The 16233-nt window shown below is 39.8% G+C and overlaps 1 protein-coding gene across 1 annotated transcript in view; it reads left to right on the top strand.

The window, feature by feature from the left end:
- Negr1 (neuronal growth regulator 1) overlaps positions 1-16233 on the top strand; it is a 690101-nt gene that overhangs the window by 262801 nt on the left and 411067 nt on the right. The window lies entirely within an intron of this gene.

The raw sequence follows: 16233 nt of genomic DNA, 5'->3' as shown, positions 1-16233 counted from the left end.
CACACACACACACACACACACTTAATCCCACTAGATTAGAATAAGATGACTACCACAATTCTTGAGCCAAATTTGTAGCAATTACTAAATCCTGGCTGGGAAGATAGACACTGGCCAAGTCCATACCCAGGACTCCCAGAGAATGGCCCTGAATCACTGTAGTCCATTGCTTTGCTTATAAAGGCAAACCGAGAAGGCTTCATACTCCCTGTCTTTGTCCACTGGAGGCAAGCACGCGTCCTGTCATATTTTTTTCCTACTTATGTACGTCCTCCCTATGCGTGATTGAGCATATTCTGTGCAGTTGGGCAACCATCCTTTGTTTACAGACGTGAAAACAATGTGGCGTGTTACCTTACATGAGCAACAGCCCCCAGAATTCCAGGAAATTATTTGTCCTTGGGCTAATGGGGCTGACAGCTTAGAGGTATTTTGTTTTATATATTTATACATTTCTTAAACACAGTAATTTAAACTTAAAACATAACTTTAGTCTTTACAATACACACACAGACACACACACACAGGAATACCACACATACACCTGAGTACCACACAGTACGTGGAATTGAACCAAGGGGCTCAGCCTTACTAGACCACTGATTTGCCACTGAGTATTATACCTAAGCCTATTTTATATTTTTACTATAAATCCTTATAGTAATTTACATTCATTAGTAAAACAAAGCAATAACACACAATTTACATTAATTAATAAAACAAGCAATAGCATACACTTCGGTTCAGGTCTTTTTCTTGGATCATGAGCTAATGCTTTGCCTGGGAGTGTCTTGGGGTTATGTCAGTACTTAGGATAACCTGTATGGAGCACACGGGATGACATGTGTGTAGAGCACACAGGATGGGATAACATGTGTGCAGCACATGGGATGCTTGTTAAATGACCTATGTGCAGCACACAGGATGACCTGTGTGGAACACATGGGATGAGACGGTCTGTCTGCAGCACACGGGATGTCATGCAGACTTGTGTGCAGCACACAGGATGAGATGGTCTGTGCAGCACACGGGATGATGTGCTGCTTACCTTGGGGTTAGTCCTGGTGCAGCGCTGGCTCCACTCACTCCTATCTCCAGACTGAATCTCTAGATGAAGTGCAACAGACAAGGTGAGACTGGAACCGCAGTGTGCGCTGGGCACAGTCACCCCAGCAGGCTAATCCTAGATTAACCTCATATGCTGAGTGTGAAGTCTAGGATGTAAGAGGGTATGTTTGTGTTATTCCTTTCTCTCATAGAGACCGCATGGATCTTCTCCTATTGAATGAGGAGAGTATTCCCATAAGGAGGAACCATCATTAATTCTCTTGTCTACTTGAAGGGATAATTTAAAGTGATACTTGATGGTTCATGGGCATCCTCTGGGAAAGACTGGTCCTATTCACCTGTGGATGGTTGGCATCTGCAAAGCGCATAGTGAGAATTCCACAGTGTCCCCATCTTCAAGTTCAACTCTTCAGCTGCTCTGTAGCAGGCTGTGTTACTGAAGGTTCCCCTTCCCTTAGACCAGTTGTACTTTAGACCTCCTGCTTTATGTGACCATAAAAATCAACAGAAGGTAAAACAGTGGGATATGCTGCTGGTTTCACAGTAGATCCTGAGGTTCAGAGGCTTAGAGACCTTGATCTTCACTTCTATCTTCCACTCGATGACAAAATTTATGAATCAAATCTCGTTACCCACTTTATGTCCGTTTATTATTGTCATGTCTGAGAAGGCTTACCTTTCCCTAGAGAGCTTACCGTGAGGTCCCAGGTCTGTCTCTAACACTGTTTCATTGGGGAAAAACTATTGAGAAGAACTGATGGACCCGTTTTAGTGTGTCCTCCACTTACCTGCTCACAGTGCAATGACTTGGGCTCAGTGTTTGTATGCCTAGGTCTCCACACCATGCCTGGTGTGCCCGTGATTGACTGACCCAGGTAGGAGGTTCTGTGAAAAATAATTTTGCACCCTCAGCCACAAAAGGAAATGAGGAATCTTAGCGAGTTGTGCATGATGGCCAGCGTGGCTGCTGAATTGCCTCTGGAATGTTCTGACAGACAGAATGCTGATAGTTTTAGTGATAAATTAATAGTGTAGCTATAGATGTCTGAATCCTGTTCTTTCAATGCTAAAACCGAAGCCAGACTTCTATGCTGCCCCTATGCTGATGGCTGTCCCTCGGGGAGGATGCAGGTTGGATACTGTATGCAGTGTCTTAGATTTCAGGTGAACAGGAGATGTGCATATCCATGTGACTGCACACATATAGGCATGTTCATTCTTCGGCGACTATGGTGCTTCTGTCCAGGATTCAGGGAGTCTGAGATCTGTCACCTTAGAAAAGCCTGGAGCCCAGGGTCAGAGGTGCTTCTGAACCTGTTAGAGGTGCATCTGTAGCTGAAAAGGGAATGTTGAAGGCTTCAAAGCTTGCCTCTCGTGCAGGGCTGTGTTCTCCCGTTCCTTTGTGTGCTGTCTTCATGGCATTCATGAACTGACCCCACTATGGAAAATCCTGGTTTCATCCCTAGAATCGTTGATGTAGCTGTTACTCGGGGCAGTGAGTTTCTCGGTGGCATGAAGGTAGATAGGGTTTTGTTCTCATTTTCTGGTCTCTTCTGTAGAGTGGTAGGAAACACGGGTAACTCTAGTTCCTTTGTCCTTCCATTTAAGCCCCTGTTCTAGATCTACACAGTTTGTTTCTTTGAGCTATTAATTCTTTTGAGAGGCATGTGTTCTTTAGTAAAATTTAGCAACAAGTATAAAGTACTTTTGTATATTTGAATAGTGTCTAGAGCATTACAAAGTACATTTCATAAGATAAATGGTAGAAAAATTTATGGTAATCTTTATTCAGCCATCATGTGTGATTGACAGCTACCAGACTGAAGCTTTATTATTATTATTATTGGAATTGGTTTATGATTTCACGGTGTACCTTCAGGGATGTACTGATATAGATTTTGTTTGAAACATCTTGATTACTCCAGTCACCTGGCTATGGGTACCTGCAATCCTGGTATTGCATGCAGAGTAAGACAGGCTGACTTAAAGAACTGGCTTGAAACTGGAAGAGCCAAAATGCAGAGCTTCTTCGGAGAGATCCCGTGGTATCAGGTGGCTTCATGTCTCCATACACCTAAGCTAAAAGACCAGGAAGGAAAACAAAGCATCAATTAGTGCAAATAATATCAGGTGTTGAAGATACGCTGTAAACAAAATTTTTAACATGAAATTCTCAAGAATCAAATGATATTTGCCAACTCAACAAAAGGCAAATAGGACATTTGTAATGTGTGATCTCAGTATTACAAATACTACAAACCATACAGGTAATATCTGCAGCTGGTTTTATCTGTAAATAATACCTGTTGTCTGCAACAAACACAGCAAAGGAAGCAAACTTAGACTCAGTAGAACACAGGGAGGCCACCTGAGGTTGGAAAACTATTAAAACCTTCTACTGTACACAACTGCACTCCTTCCTAAGAAGGCCAAGCTTGACGAGTGATGGGAACAGGTATCCCTGTCCCTGCCCCTGCCTTCCATCCTCTCCCTGAAGTCTCCCTTCTCACTGTGTCACCCATGCCCTGGGAATGCTCTAGGAAGCTGCACAAGATGGATCCTTCTGACTGATGCCATTAGTCTTTTGGCTCCTCGGCCTGAGGAGCAGTGTGCCTGCTTAAAACTTAGATTTTTTGTTTTGAAAGATATTTACTGTTCTCAACATAAAACCTGCTGGATCTTCACGTTTCTGTTTGTTAGGCTTGTAGTGTGTGGTATCACTGTACTAATGTCTACCCTAGGCAATCCCACACATTCCTCTTTATGAACACTGGATTCATAATTACTAGATAACTATTTCCTTTGGTGATGCTGCCCATAACTCACATTATGCTTCAGAAGAAAGCCATTGTCTGCCCCTGGCACCCACCCCACTGACCTATTCTGACTTAAGGAGCACTGGTGGTGTCTGCATATTTACATTTTGCTGATTGGAAAGACCTCTACTGCTTTCACGACAAGACAGTGGATCTTGATTATGGATTTCCAGCCTTAATTTTTTTGTAATTGCATTGTTGTTGTCAAAGCAATCAAGGCTGTCATGGATACTGGCCAAGATGATCACCCTTTCTTCAAAGTCCGTATTCTGTTTTAAAAATCCTAATTTTATCATAGACTGTATGTGAAGCTATGTAATTATACTGCTTCAATGGGATGTTCTTAGGATACATTTATGCATATGTGTCTCCTTATTCTGTGACTTCCTGTTTTTTCTGGGATCATTTCCACTTCGGCAAACAGGAATTGGGTCAATACAGTAGATGTATGGATGACTAGATAAATGGATGAATAGATGCATTTATAGGTAGATAGATGGGTAGATGGATGGATACACATTGCGGATGGATACACTTAATAATTCTATAAATTTTAATTTTATAAATTTAAATTTAAAATTTCATTTAGTTTACTGTCCCATTTCTGTGATATACGTTTTAAAAACTATCTTCATCAATGCTTTTTAAAGACTGTCCCTACAGTCCCTACTGAAAGCATTTCAATCCTGTGGCATGTGCATCTATCCGACTTTCACTCACAGAAGTGTCCTGGACTCTGCTTCCTTTCCCCTCCTTCTCCATCTTGTGCAGTCATATTGCAATTAAACAGCTGCCCTTCATATTTCCTTCCATCACTCTGTGTTCCTGCCCGTCTCTCACCCTCCACACCCGTCTGTATTTCTGGAAGTGATTCCTACCTACCATAAGCCACCTCCCATGTTCATTCTCTAGTTAGTTTTTCTCATTCTGTTGCCATGATACATGACCTGTCTTCCTGGTGTTCATCAACCATGGAGCGTCTTAGGATGCTTCTTGTATCATGGTGGTCATATGGGATATTTGGTTTAGGCTCTTCTAAGACTGCCACTACATTGCAAGTAAAGTGTGTTCTCATTTCTTTTAATCTTCTGGTTTGTCCGCATAGATCTCAAAAAGAAAGTACTTGAGGGAACTGAAGTGGGAATGGATACAGAGAGCGATTTCATTCATTTGGAATATTTTCGTTTCTTTGTAAGATAAGAAAAGTGCATCTGATTTACCCTGTTTTCTCTGTTTAAATATAAAAGTGGAGTTTGATGATCTCTGTCCACAGATCCTCATGATGATGACCAACCCCTCTCTCCAGGCCCACCCCGCATCTGCTAGATAATAATGACTTTCAGCCACGGCTAAAGATGGCAGCAAATGTTTCCCATTATGTGGCAGACAATTTGGCATTTGGCAAAATCAAAAGTATAATCTGCCAAAATCCATTTCCTTTAATTATTGGACTAGTGTGTATTTAAAAATGAAAATTTTATCCATCCATTTATTTATAACTCAATAAAATACCACTTTAAAATATATTAGCTGTCCATAAAGTCTATATTTTATAACCTATCTCTCTCTTCCTTTGAACTTGATACACACTAAACAAAAGATAGAGTTGGACACAATTGATCTGAAATCCTGAACACACAGAAATGATTACTAATTATTTAATAAAAAAAAGAGAAGAAGGAAATACAATGTTTCTTCCAAGGGTCCATAATTACAGAGGCCAATTAGAGAAAGAAAAAAATGAGTGTGTCTAAACAGTTTAGCATCCATGGAGTCTTTTGAAATAAACAAAATCATGAATGAAGGAGCTCAGGAGACAAGAAAAGCAAGAAACAATAGACCTGCATGCTTGGCATCGATCGTCGAGACCATCATGGGTGTAGTAACAGAATCGGGGTGTGGATGTATTCCTAACGTAATTTTACACTGTGGTTTGTGCTTAACCAACTTGCCAAGCTGCTCAAAATAACACACTGTGAAAGATAAGAAAAGTGGATACAGTACATTTCGATTTTCATAAAGGATTCTGACAGCTTCCCGGGAGAGATTAATGGCTGAGGTAGAGAATTGTTGAGAATACAGTATGGGTCTTTTCCATGGGAAACCAGTTCAACAATAAAACAGCATTTGGGGATAAGAATATTTCAAAGGAAAGAGAATTTAAATTTAAAGAATGATGTTTTGTGGTTTTTAATTTAAAAAAATGTCTATTGTTCTTCCCTAACATCATTTATTTGCCAATTTATAGTTAATTACATTGCTCAGATATGTGTAATACTAATTATAAATTATGCTAAAGTGATTACTGGTGAGTTTAGCAAGGAAAGTGGATGAACATGAAGACATTGAGTGAACATGAAGACCTTTTTCTCATGAATGACTGAACCTTGACCCAAGAAGTAGGATCCCTGAGAGACACACTACAAAGACTATTCTTGAGGTCATAGGGAAAACAATAAAAAAATCACATTGTCTGAATCAAATATGAATCCAGATAGATTAGGTTTTAGTAGCTGGTGCATGGACAATTACAGCCCAGGCTGCAATATCCCGTTTGCTGTGTTTTAATTTTGAGAAATGCAGCTTTCAACACAGGCTTAGCTCAGAATAGTGTGAGGAGTGAGCTACCATGTTTCTCCTTCACAGTGTTCCCGGGCACGGCTTTGGTCTGTGTATAGACATCACAGTGATTCCCAAGCATGACCCTTAACCCCCCAGTGTAGGCTGAAACTGTACCCTAGAAGGGGGAAGTCTGGAGGGAAATATACGGAGAGCAAAAAAAGTAGAAAAAGAAGCAGTATGCCACGGAGCGCCAACTGCTCCTTGGTGAGGGAGGCTTCCTGGGAACTGCGGGAGCCGCAAAGGGAAGGTTTGCTCCTAAGTTGTACTGCCTGCCTGAAAATCCACCTGTACGTGGTGGCTCGTGCTCCCACATGCTATTTTACAGTCATTTTTCATAAAACTTCTGGAGCAGAAAGGGGTTTTATGAACCTCAGTCTAAAATATTCTGGAGCCAGATGAACAGATGGACATGTAACTAAGAAATTACTGAAGATACTCTGGTTGTGACAGTAAATACGGGTGGTGGTGCAGGCCATTAGTCACAGCGCTCGATAGTCAGAGGCAGGAGGATCTCTATGAGTTTGAGGCCAGCCTGGTCTTCTGAGAGAGTTCCAGGACCAGCTCCAAAGCCACATAGAGGAAACCCTGTTTTGAAAAAGAAAAAGAAAACCAACAAACAAAAAAAGAATATGGTAAATACCTGAGACTGTGAGGAGTCTTGTACTATGGGTAATTTTAGCAAGAATCCCTTTAGAAATAAAATGGGATCTTCAGCTGGAAGGGTGCACCCGTGCCGCAGTGGGCACCAACAGACAGCAGAGCTATTTAGGAGGGAGAAGGTATGAGGAGTGTCACGGCAGGTGTACCCGTAGAAAACAGGTTTTCCCCGAGCTTCCAAATAACAAATGCAAAATCTAGGAAGATTTAATTCTGAACCCTTATTTTGCTCAAGCAAAATTTAGAGATTTTCTTTCTCCATGTATCTAGCTAAATGTCATCATTAATACAAACATTGTTAACCTCTTAAAGCACAAATATATTTAACAAATATTTACCATAATATAGGTGCTTTGATTAGATACGTACTGTTAATAATAAGACATTTATTTTACTTGCAATATTGTCTTAGTTTTTTATGATCAGTTATTTTTATGCTGGCTTGTGTATTTAATTTTAGAGAGGAGAAGATAGGACATCAATAAAAGGTGTTAAATAAATACTAAACAATTAACTTAGCAATGAATTATGTGCTAAGAGGGGAAGTCATTTTAGTTTGAGGCAAAAAATAAATAAACAATCTAGCATTTCCTTTGGAAATAAGATTATCTATATACTTTTTAAAATAACTTAAACTTCACGTCACAGTTATTCAGATTTCTTTGGATTTACTTCAAGTGAAAAAATAATTTTTAAATAGGCATAGTTATATTAATATGAAGTTATATGTTTGAAAAGACCAAAATATGGAGTAGATTCCAGATGTCAAGTTTATAGTTGTGCACAGATTGCAGACCTATGTCATATATCATAGAAGCAAAAGAAAGAACAGTTAACTCCTGAGCTCACTTTAAGGTACCTGACATTTGTCTGTCCATCCCCTCTGTAAATGAAGATTCCTAACTATAGCCTGAGCTTTAAGAAGAGTTAAACTATGAAGCCTGATAAAGTACGTATGCTCATAGCTCATTTTATGACTTCCTGACACTGAGAACCACACTGCTTTTACATACTATCCAATCCCATTCCGAATGCGAAGTTATTTAGTAAACGGTGTGTTATCTCTACTTTAGAAAGAAAGGCTTTGCAGGCATGGAAGTGCTTACCCCAAACAACCGCTTATAAACCAGGTGCTGCTTTCTTTATGCAAATTTTGGACTGCAGGAGGCTAGAATGGTGCCTTTGTCTATGTAGCTAGCATAGAAAATAGAAAAGCACAAAAATACTCTTCTAGGAATTCGGAGGACATGAAGTACTTTCAGGAGTATGTCCAAATGTAAACCCGACTACCTGTGCCCCGTAGAAATGAGCAAACATCCTGGAATCACGTCTTGCTCTATGAGTGGGCTCCTTTGTTCTAATGATATTTATATCATTTTTCTTATAGGTTACACAGTCATGTTTGTAATGCTTTGAAGCCTAAAGTTGTCAACAGTAAGGCAATATGATAATAGTTAATTGTATTCATACATACACCTGGCTCAATCCTCATATACTTAGTCCTCATGACAATATTGCCTGGTAGAGATGCATCATACCCCCATTGCGCGGATGAGAAAACTAGGGAAAATTAGCTTCTCTAGGTTAAAATATAGGAAAGATACTTGAGCCTCTGTGTTAACTAAAGACACTACAGTTTGCCTTTGTCAAAAAATAATATCTAATAAAATTTAAATTTGGAATTTTTTCCCAACTTTTATTATTTTACTTGGGAGGGAATATACTTAGTTTAAAGCTGTTTCCAGGAAGATGTCTGAGATAATAGGAAAAAAAAAGCACACTTGCTTTTTCCTCTGGGTGATACCCCTGGTTTATATGTTAAGACAAAGCTCGTGGTGAATTATATGGCTTATTTAATTTTCTTGAAAGGACAGAAAAACATGGGTTAGCACCCTCTTACTTAGCAGTTACAAACCTGGTCTTGATCACTTGTGCTGTGAGCCGTTTTTGTTTAAAAATGAAATCTGCACTCACGATACTTTTTACCTGAAAAAATGTACGATAGAAAAGCGAATTGACTTTGTTCTCAAGCATCAATAGTCACAGATACTGGAAAGCAGTGTTTTCTTTCTGGTTTTCAGCGTCTGGCTTTCCACGCACTGTAAACTGCTTGTTTTTACCGGCGTTGTTTATACGCAATTGCAACCCACCTAACGGCTTAGATATGAAGGTGGCTGATGGGAGCGAGAGAAGCTGCTGCAAGAGCATATCCTGCTTTTGTCTTTGCTTCTGGAGTGAGGTCTACAGACAGGGCTGGAGGAACAGCAAGGCTGCCCTGCAGCCCAGATCTAAATCTCAGTCCTCTGATTTTCCATCTCTCCTGCCGGTCCCTGATACCTCAAACTCTCCTGCAGGCATTTTCACTGCAGCATTCATCCCCTTTGTAGCTCATGGAGGTGGAAGTCCAATTTCTTCCGGAAGCATCTGTCAGGGAGACAGCAGTGCAGACAAAAATCCCCACAGAGATTTGGAGCACCTGCCAGCTAGCAAAAGACTAGACATTCTTCCCTATTTGAATGTCTCACATTTGAGTCCACGTGGAGAGAAGGCAAGCTGGCTTCACTGAATCCAACATCTAAAGTATGGAAATGACAGGTGTTTCTGACATGAGGCATGTTTAAACCATCAGAACAAGAAGCCGTGAGTGGGCTTCTCCGTACGGAAGGCCTCCCCTTCTAGAAGATCATTTCCTGTGTTCGTGCACACAGACCTGAAAACTGCGGTGCGAAGAGTCACGTCGCAGGTTGTTTGCAAGCGTCAAATGAGATAATAGGCAAGGCCTTTTTCATGTGTCTTTGCCCACGGTGGCCATGCACATGATGAAATACATCCTTGTTATCAGGACAAAATGGTTTCTTCTGTCACAGTTTGGAAATGAAAGAAAATATGTTTGCTCATCAGGAGTTTCCTGAGTTCTTTATTATCAGTACATGAGGATTTCCCACCACTTATTGTCATTTGACTTAAGAGAAGTTAATGCTGTATTAATTATTTGCAAGTTATGCATGACGACCCCTACGACATTGGCATTATCACTTTTAAATACAGATAAATTAGAGAAAAACCCATTACTGTGTGTTATTGCATAAGCATGTGAGTTATTCTAGTTAAACATAGATAGATTGAATATTTATGGTTTAATTCATAATAAAAGTTCAGTGCTCCTCTAAATATTGAAAATCATGAAATGCTATAACAAAGAGCTGCCAAAACCTATCCATGTACATTTCAGTGATGCAGAAGATTACAAATCTATTTTCTCATCATTTTTAAAGTTAATGATATAGAGTTATAAATGAAACAAATCAAGAAAACCCTGCAACATTTTATTTTTTTTTCACGGTCCCTTCTAATGCACAATGGGAAACACTTCAGATGTTTAGAAATTTGTTTGTGCTTGTAGATGGTGGCTTTCGATCTTTTACTCAATTTATATATAAGGTTTATCACAAAGAAGGACTTGAATAAAATTTATAGGTTCTTCTTTCACAGAACATGAAACCAATGCTATTTGTGTTAGTGTATGTTTTTCTTTCCTGATACTCTAGGAGAAGCAAACACACAGTTCATGTGCTATAATTCCCATGGACAGTATACGTGTGACCCCATCAACAACCCTGAGAACAGAACTGGAGGCTTAATATACATGCGCTGTGTTAATGCTACCTTTATGCATCAGACATTTCAGTGTGTGTGTCATCTAGTAGTTACTCACTTGATCGGGGACCGCATGCCACCTAGAAGTCACCTTCTGGCTCTGTGACTATGTTATTCATTGTAAATGGGCATAATGGTAGTGTTGGCTAGACCTAAATACTTCAAAGATTTGTCATGTCTAAATGAAAAAAAAATACATAATATGCTTAGAAAAGTATCTGTTACTTGGTGATGTCAGAGAGCAGTTGTAGAAAACTCAAAATCCACAACCAATTGTGTGATTTTGTTTCTCATAATTGCATTTTAGTTAATTTATTGTGGAGACTGCTCATTCATTTCCCAACCACGCAAACTGAAAATAATCACACAGTAACTGTGTTAATTACAATATTATTTAACCAATAGCTTAAATGTATTTTCATCTTAAATTAACATATTTCTATTATTCTGTGTATTTCCACAAGGCTCTGACTTATTGGGTAAAGTTCTGGCCTCTGTCTCCTCGACTCTACCTATTTTCTCTCTACATCTGTTCTGATTTCCCACCTGACTTTATTTTGCCTTGCCATAGGCCCAAAGCAGATTCTTTATTAACCAATGGTAATAAAACATATTCACAGCATACAGAGTAGAATCCCACATAACCTCCCCGTTTCTGTCTAATGAAAAGGAAGGTTTTAACTTTAACACAGTAAAATTACACATATCCAAACAGGTATCAAGCAAGAAGTATAGTTGCAATATTTAGTCCATTTACATTTGGCAAAATAAGGAACATACTCTGTCATCTATTCTATCTTTGTGAGTCTAAAATTTTATATCTAATTTATCCTTTATCATAACTAAGGAAAAGTATAACTATCTTTCTTTAACGCTTCAAAGACCCCATAAGGATATAACATTACCTAAGTTAACAAGAAGTGCATTGTAAGCAACTTCCAAAACTCTAGAATTGACAGAGACATCTTGCTGCCTGGACAGTCAAAGTTCTCCTATCACACTGGGACATCTGTCTTCATAACAGGCCCATAGTATTTGGCAGACTTTTAAATGAAAAGCAGGAAATTTGAAAGATTGTTTTACCTATATTGGCAGTTTGTCAGTCACTCTTCCATTATATGTATTTTTAATTATTTTTATTGAGCTATATATTTTTCTCTGCTGCCCTCTCTTTTGCTCCCCTCCCCTTCTATCATCTCCCATCGTCCACATGCTCCCAATTTACTCAGGAGATCATGTCTTTTTCTACTTCCCCTATAGATTAGATCCATGTATGTCTCTCTTAGGGTCCGCATTGTTGTCTATGTTCTCTGGTATTGTGAATCGTAGGCTGGCTTTCTTTGCTTTATGTCTAAAAGTCACGTATGAGTAAGTACATGTGATATTTATCTTTATTGGTATGGGTTACCTCACTCAATATGATATTTTCTAGCTCCATACACTTGCCTGCGAATTTCAAGGTGTCATTACTTTTTTTCTGTTGTGTAGTACTCCATTGTGTAATTGTACCACATTATCATATCCATTTTTAAGGGTAGTGGGGCATTTTGGTTGTTTCCAGATCTGGCTATGGCAAATAATGCTACTTACTATGAAAATAATTGAGCAAATGTCCTTGTGGCACAATTGAGCATCCTTTGCATATATACCCAAAAGTGGTATTGCTGGGTCGTACGGAAGGTTGTTTCCTAATTTTCTGAGAAATCACCACTCTGACATCCAAAGGGGTTGTAACAGCTTGCACTCCCACCAGCAATGAAGGAGTCTTCCCTTTACCCCACAACCTCTCCAGCATAAGTTGTCATCAGTGTTTTTGATCTTGGCCATTCTTACAGGTATAAGATAGAATTTCAGAGTTGTTTTGATTTGTGTTTCTCTGATGATTAAGGATGTTGAGCATTCCCTTAAGTGTCTTTCAGCTATTTTGGATTCCTCTGTTGAGAGTTCTTTCCAGGCCTGTACCACATTTTTATTCACCCTAGTGTTTTCACTTTACCATGTGTCCTTTGCAAGAATGTTTCTGCAGAGTGAACCAAACTGTCCACGAAGCCACAGGGCAAGCATGGCACTGTGGCTCGTGGCTCATTTGCTTAGGTTAGAAACCATCTGTCTCTTTCTTTCTGCATCTCTGAAGCAAAGATGGCAGGACTCACACATCTGATGGTGTGAAGTGTCTGTAACATTCCACACAGTGTCTCATGGTTTGGAAACGCTCCTGAAGTCAAACAGTGCAGTTGTGCCTGTTCACAAGCATGTCATCAGCTTAGAGCAGCAACTCTCGACTCTCAACCCACACATGAGACAGCCTATATATCAGATTGCTTATATGACAATTCGTGATAGCAAAATTACAGTTATGAAGTAGCAAAAAAACAGCTACAGAGAAACAACCATCACAACCAGTAAGGTCAGAAATACATGGAGGACCTCACTACCCGGAATGTCTTGGATAACACAGGAAAATGTGTTTTTCTTTAGAGTGAAATAGGAGGCCTCGACTTGGCCTGACTGTTAAAAGCTCCCCCTGTATGGGGAAAAGGGCCCTGGTTACAGGTGTTGGGTGTTGGAGGAGGCTGCTTATCAGCTGGAGTTTTTCTTTAGAGTCAAATAGGAGGCCTCAACTTGGCCTGATTTAAGTGTTAAAAGCTCCCCCTGTAGGGGGAAAAGGGCCCTGGTTACAGGTGTTGGGTGTTGGAGGAGGCTGCTTATCAGCTGGGGGCAAGGATACAGAGTCAGAATGATATTTCCCATTTCTTGGTCTGCACCATTCACAATTCAGAGCGTGCTGTGCCATTCACATTATAAATCCTATATAGATCAGGTTTTATGGGGACTTCTATTTGTGGATTCCAGATATCATAAAACAAAGTAACAATAACATCAAAATATTAAAGCACCTAGAGTTCAGAAAAATAGATATTTATAACAGTTCCTCATGTGGCTGCCATACCCATCCCACTACACCTAGCGAACTTCAACTCCTTAGTGGATTTCTTAACTCATAAATAGCTCCTTGTGTTGTAAAGGGAAATGCTTTGGTGGAGGAGGAAGAAAAATAAGCATGACTATGAAATGTCGAATTTGCAAGGACTTCATATAATAATGCTAGAAATAACAAGACACACACTGTGTGTGTGTGTGTGTGTGTGTGTGTGTGTGTGTGTGTGTGGACTTGGCCTATTTAATGTGTTTCATGCAGCCATTGCCTTAACCTTAAAGCTACATGCATTTACTACCTACAGCCTGTTGCTTTAGAAAACCCCATGCCTTGCCCAGCCTGATTATCCTCAATTTGTAAAATTCCACATACAGTAATTTTAGTTTATGAGGGCCTGTTAAGTGTGATTGAGAATAAAGGTGTAGAAATACATGGAACTGATCAAAAGCTGTATTTATGTCTGATTCTCATTTGAACAATTTTCTAAGCATGTGCCCTGAAGTGCATTGGTTTGGAGCCAATGATAGTTATGGGCTGTTGCTCTTCCAACCAAGGATACATAACAGAACCTTTTTTGCTATTCTCTTTGGCAAAGGCCAACCAGTTCTTCTGTGGTGTCCTCTGCAGCTCCAGAAAAAGGAAGGAAGTTTGTGTCTGGCTGTGCTAGCTAATGTGGGGAGTCCTCTTCGCCCCAGATGCAAGCAAAGCTTTGCCTGTCTCCAGAGAAAGAGAACTGCCCAGAAGAGTCTCCAAATCTCATGGCAAAATGCCCATCCCTAATGAATTTTCTGCTTCCTTTAGAATAGACAGGTTAAGTAATCTGTTACATTCACTAAATAAGAAATTACTCGCAGTAACATCTGCAACATCCTAATCATCTTTCCATATCTAAAATGTTTAAGTCTTTGATCTGCATTGCTGTGGAAAGGGCATCAGATGTGGGTTTTAAAAAGACTTGTTTGCAAATGCAATCCTGACACCCAACAATGGAGTGTCTTGGGGAACTCATAACCTCCACATCTCTATTTATTTTATAGGGGTAAATGCTGCAGCAAGCCATGACCTCCAGGGCTACGATAAGCACCTTTCTATATAAAAATGCCAGGAATTCAGAGGTCACACAAGGAGCATTTGAAGGACCCACTTAATAAATATATAGGGTTCAACCTGAGAGCAGCAATGGATATCATCTTGTTTAATGAGAAATATGTCCCCTCTATCTTCTTTCTGTATATTATTAATAATTAATAACACACTGCAATTGTTTAATTATAGCATTAAAGAGGTTTTATTTTCTTCATTAAATACATAAGGAATAGCTTTTCAATTAAAAATGACCTTTACAACCCCACGGCTTTGGATTCTGTAGATGGGGAAGCTGGCTGCAAATTAGATTCTTCTGGAACCTTGTTCTTTGTTAGTCCCCTGATTAGTTTCATAAACTTGGTAGTGGCTGCCAGTTGCCTTCAGCTTGCAATTTTGTAGCAATCTCAGACTGTGTTCAATCCCCCAAGGTGTTCCGTTGGAAAGGCTGTCAGACTGTTCGGATGAATGTGTTCTTTTTCTGTAGCAGTGCTTTGTACTCATTTACGAAAACTAGTCTTTAATTTGTAACAGAACTTTTTCAAAATGAAACATTGAATTTCAGGCCTCAGCAAAATCACTGGCGTATGACCCCAGCCTTCTGTTCCTGTTTCATCCTGCCGCCTTCTATTGAACATAGGATTGGGTTTCTAAGCATTTGTTCTAGAATCTCACTTTGAGTAGCAATCTTCAGGTTTTGCTGTATGATGCACTATCATCAAGCTTGTTGTCATTGGCCATCTCGGGATTGTCTCCAGTCCTATCCTTCCTCTCTCCTACTCCACACCTTTTGCTTCTGTGAAGCTGGTTCTCCCACCTTAAGGTCCACAGAGTGATATCTGTGTTACGGTGACTTCCACACCCCTCTGTACATCTCAGTCCACCTTCCAGAAAGTCTTGCTATATCCATTCTCGACACCCTCTGTTTGCCTGAGAGCCTTGGGTTTCTCGTGTACCTTGTCTGATTTCATCTATACCTCCTCTCCTCTGTGCAGTCACTAAAGACTGCTTGCCTGCCTTTGTTACCGGGTGCCAGCTTCTAGAGAACAAGGACCATGCGCATCCCCAGCTACATAGCGGTTTGTTGATAAGTAAATGTCTCACAGGGGAAAAAAAATCAACCTAGTTGACACTTTACTGAAAATAAAACACAGTTTTGTCACTAAAGTCAGCTGCACACTGATGACAGCAGCCGTTTGGTAAAAGCAGCTTATATCTTGTAAATTGAAGGTCATAGTAAGTTTTTACAAGCTTGCTACTCAGCAGATTTTTCTTAGGATTATCAGCTCTGTGGTGCTCTTTGGCTTTCTATAGATGGTATATTTTATTCAGAGCTAGACCAACTCAGAGCTTTCTTACTCAGACCTCTTCTGCTCCTATAGTGTCAAAGAA

This window comes from Microtus pennsylvanicus, chromosome 7 (assembly GCF_037038515.1).
Source record: "Microtus pennsylvanicus isolate mMicPen1 chromosome 7, mMicPen1.hap1, whole genome shotgun sequence".
Lineage (NCBI taxonomy): Eukaryota > Metazoa > Chordata > Mammalia > Rodentia > Cricetidae > Microtus > Microtus pennsylvanicus.
Note: the sequence above shows the minus strand (reverse complement) of the source record. Positions and strands in the feature narration are given on the sequence as shown.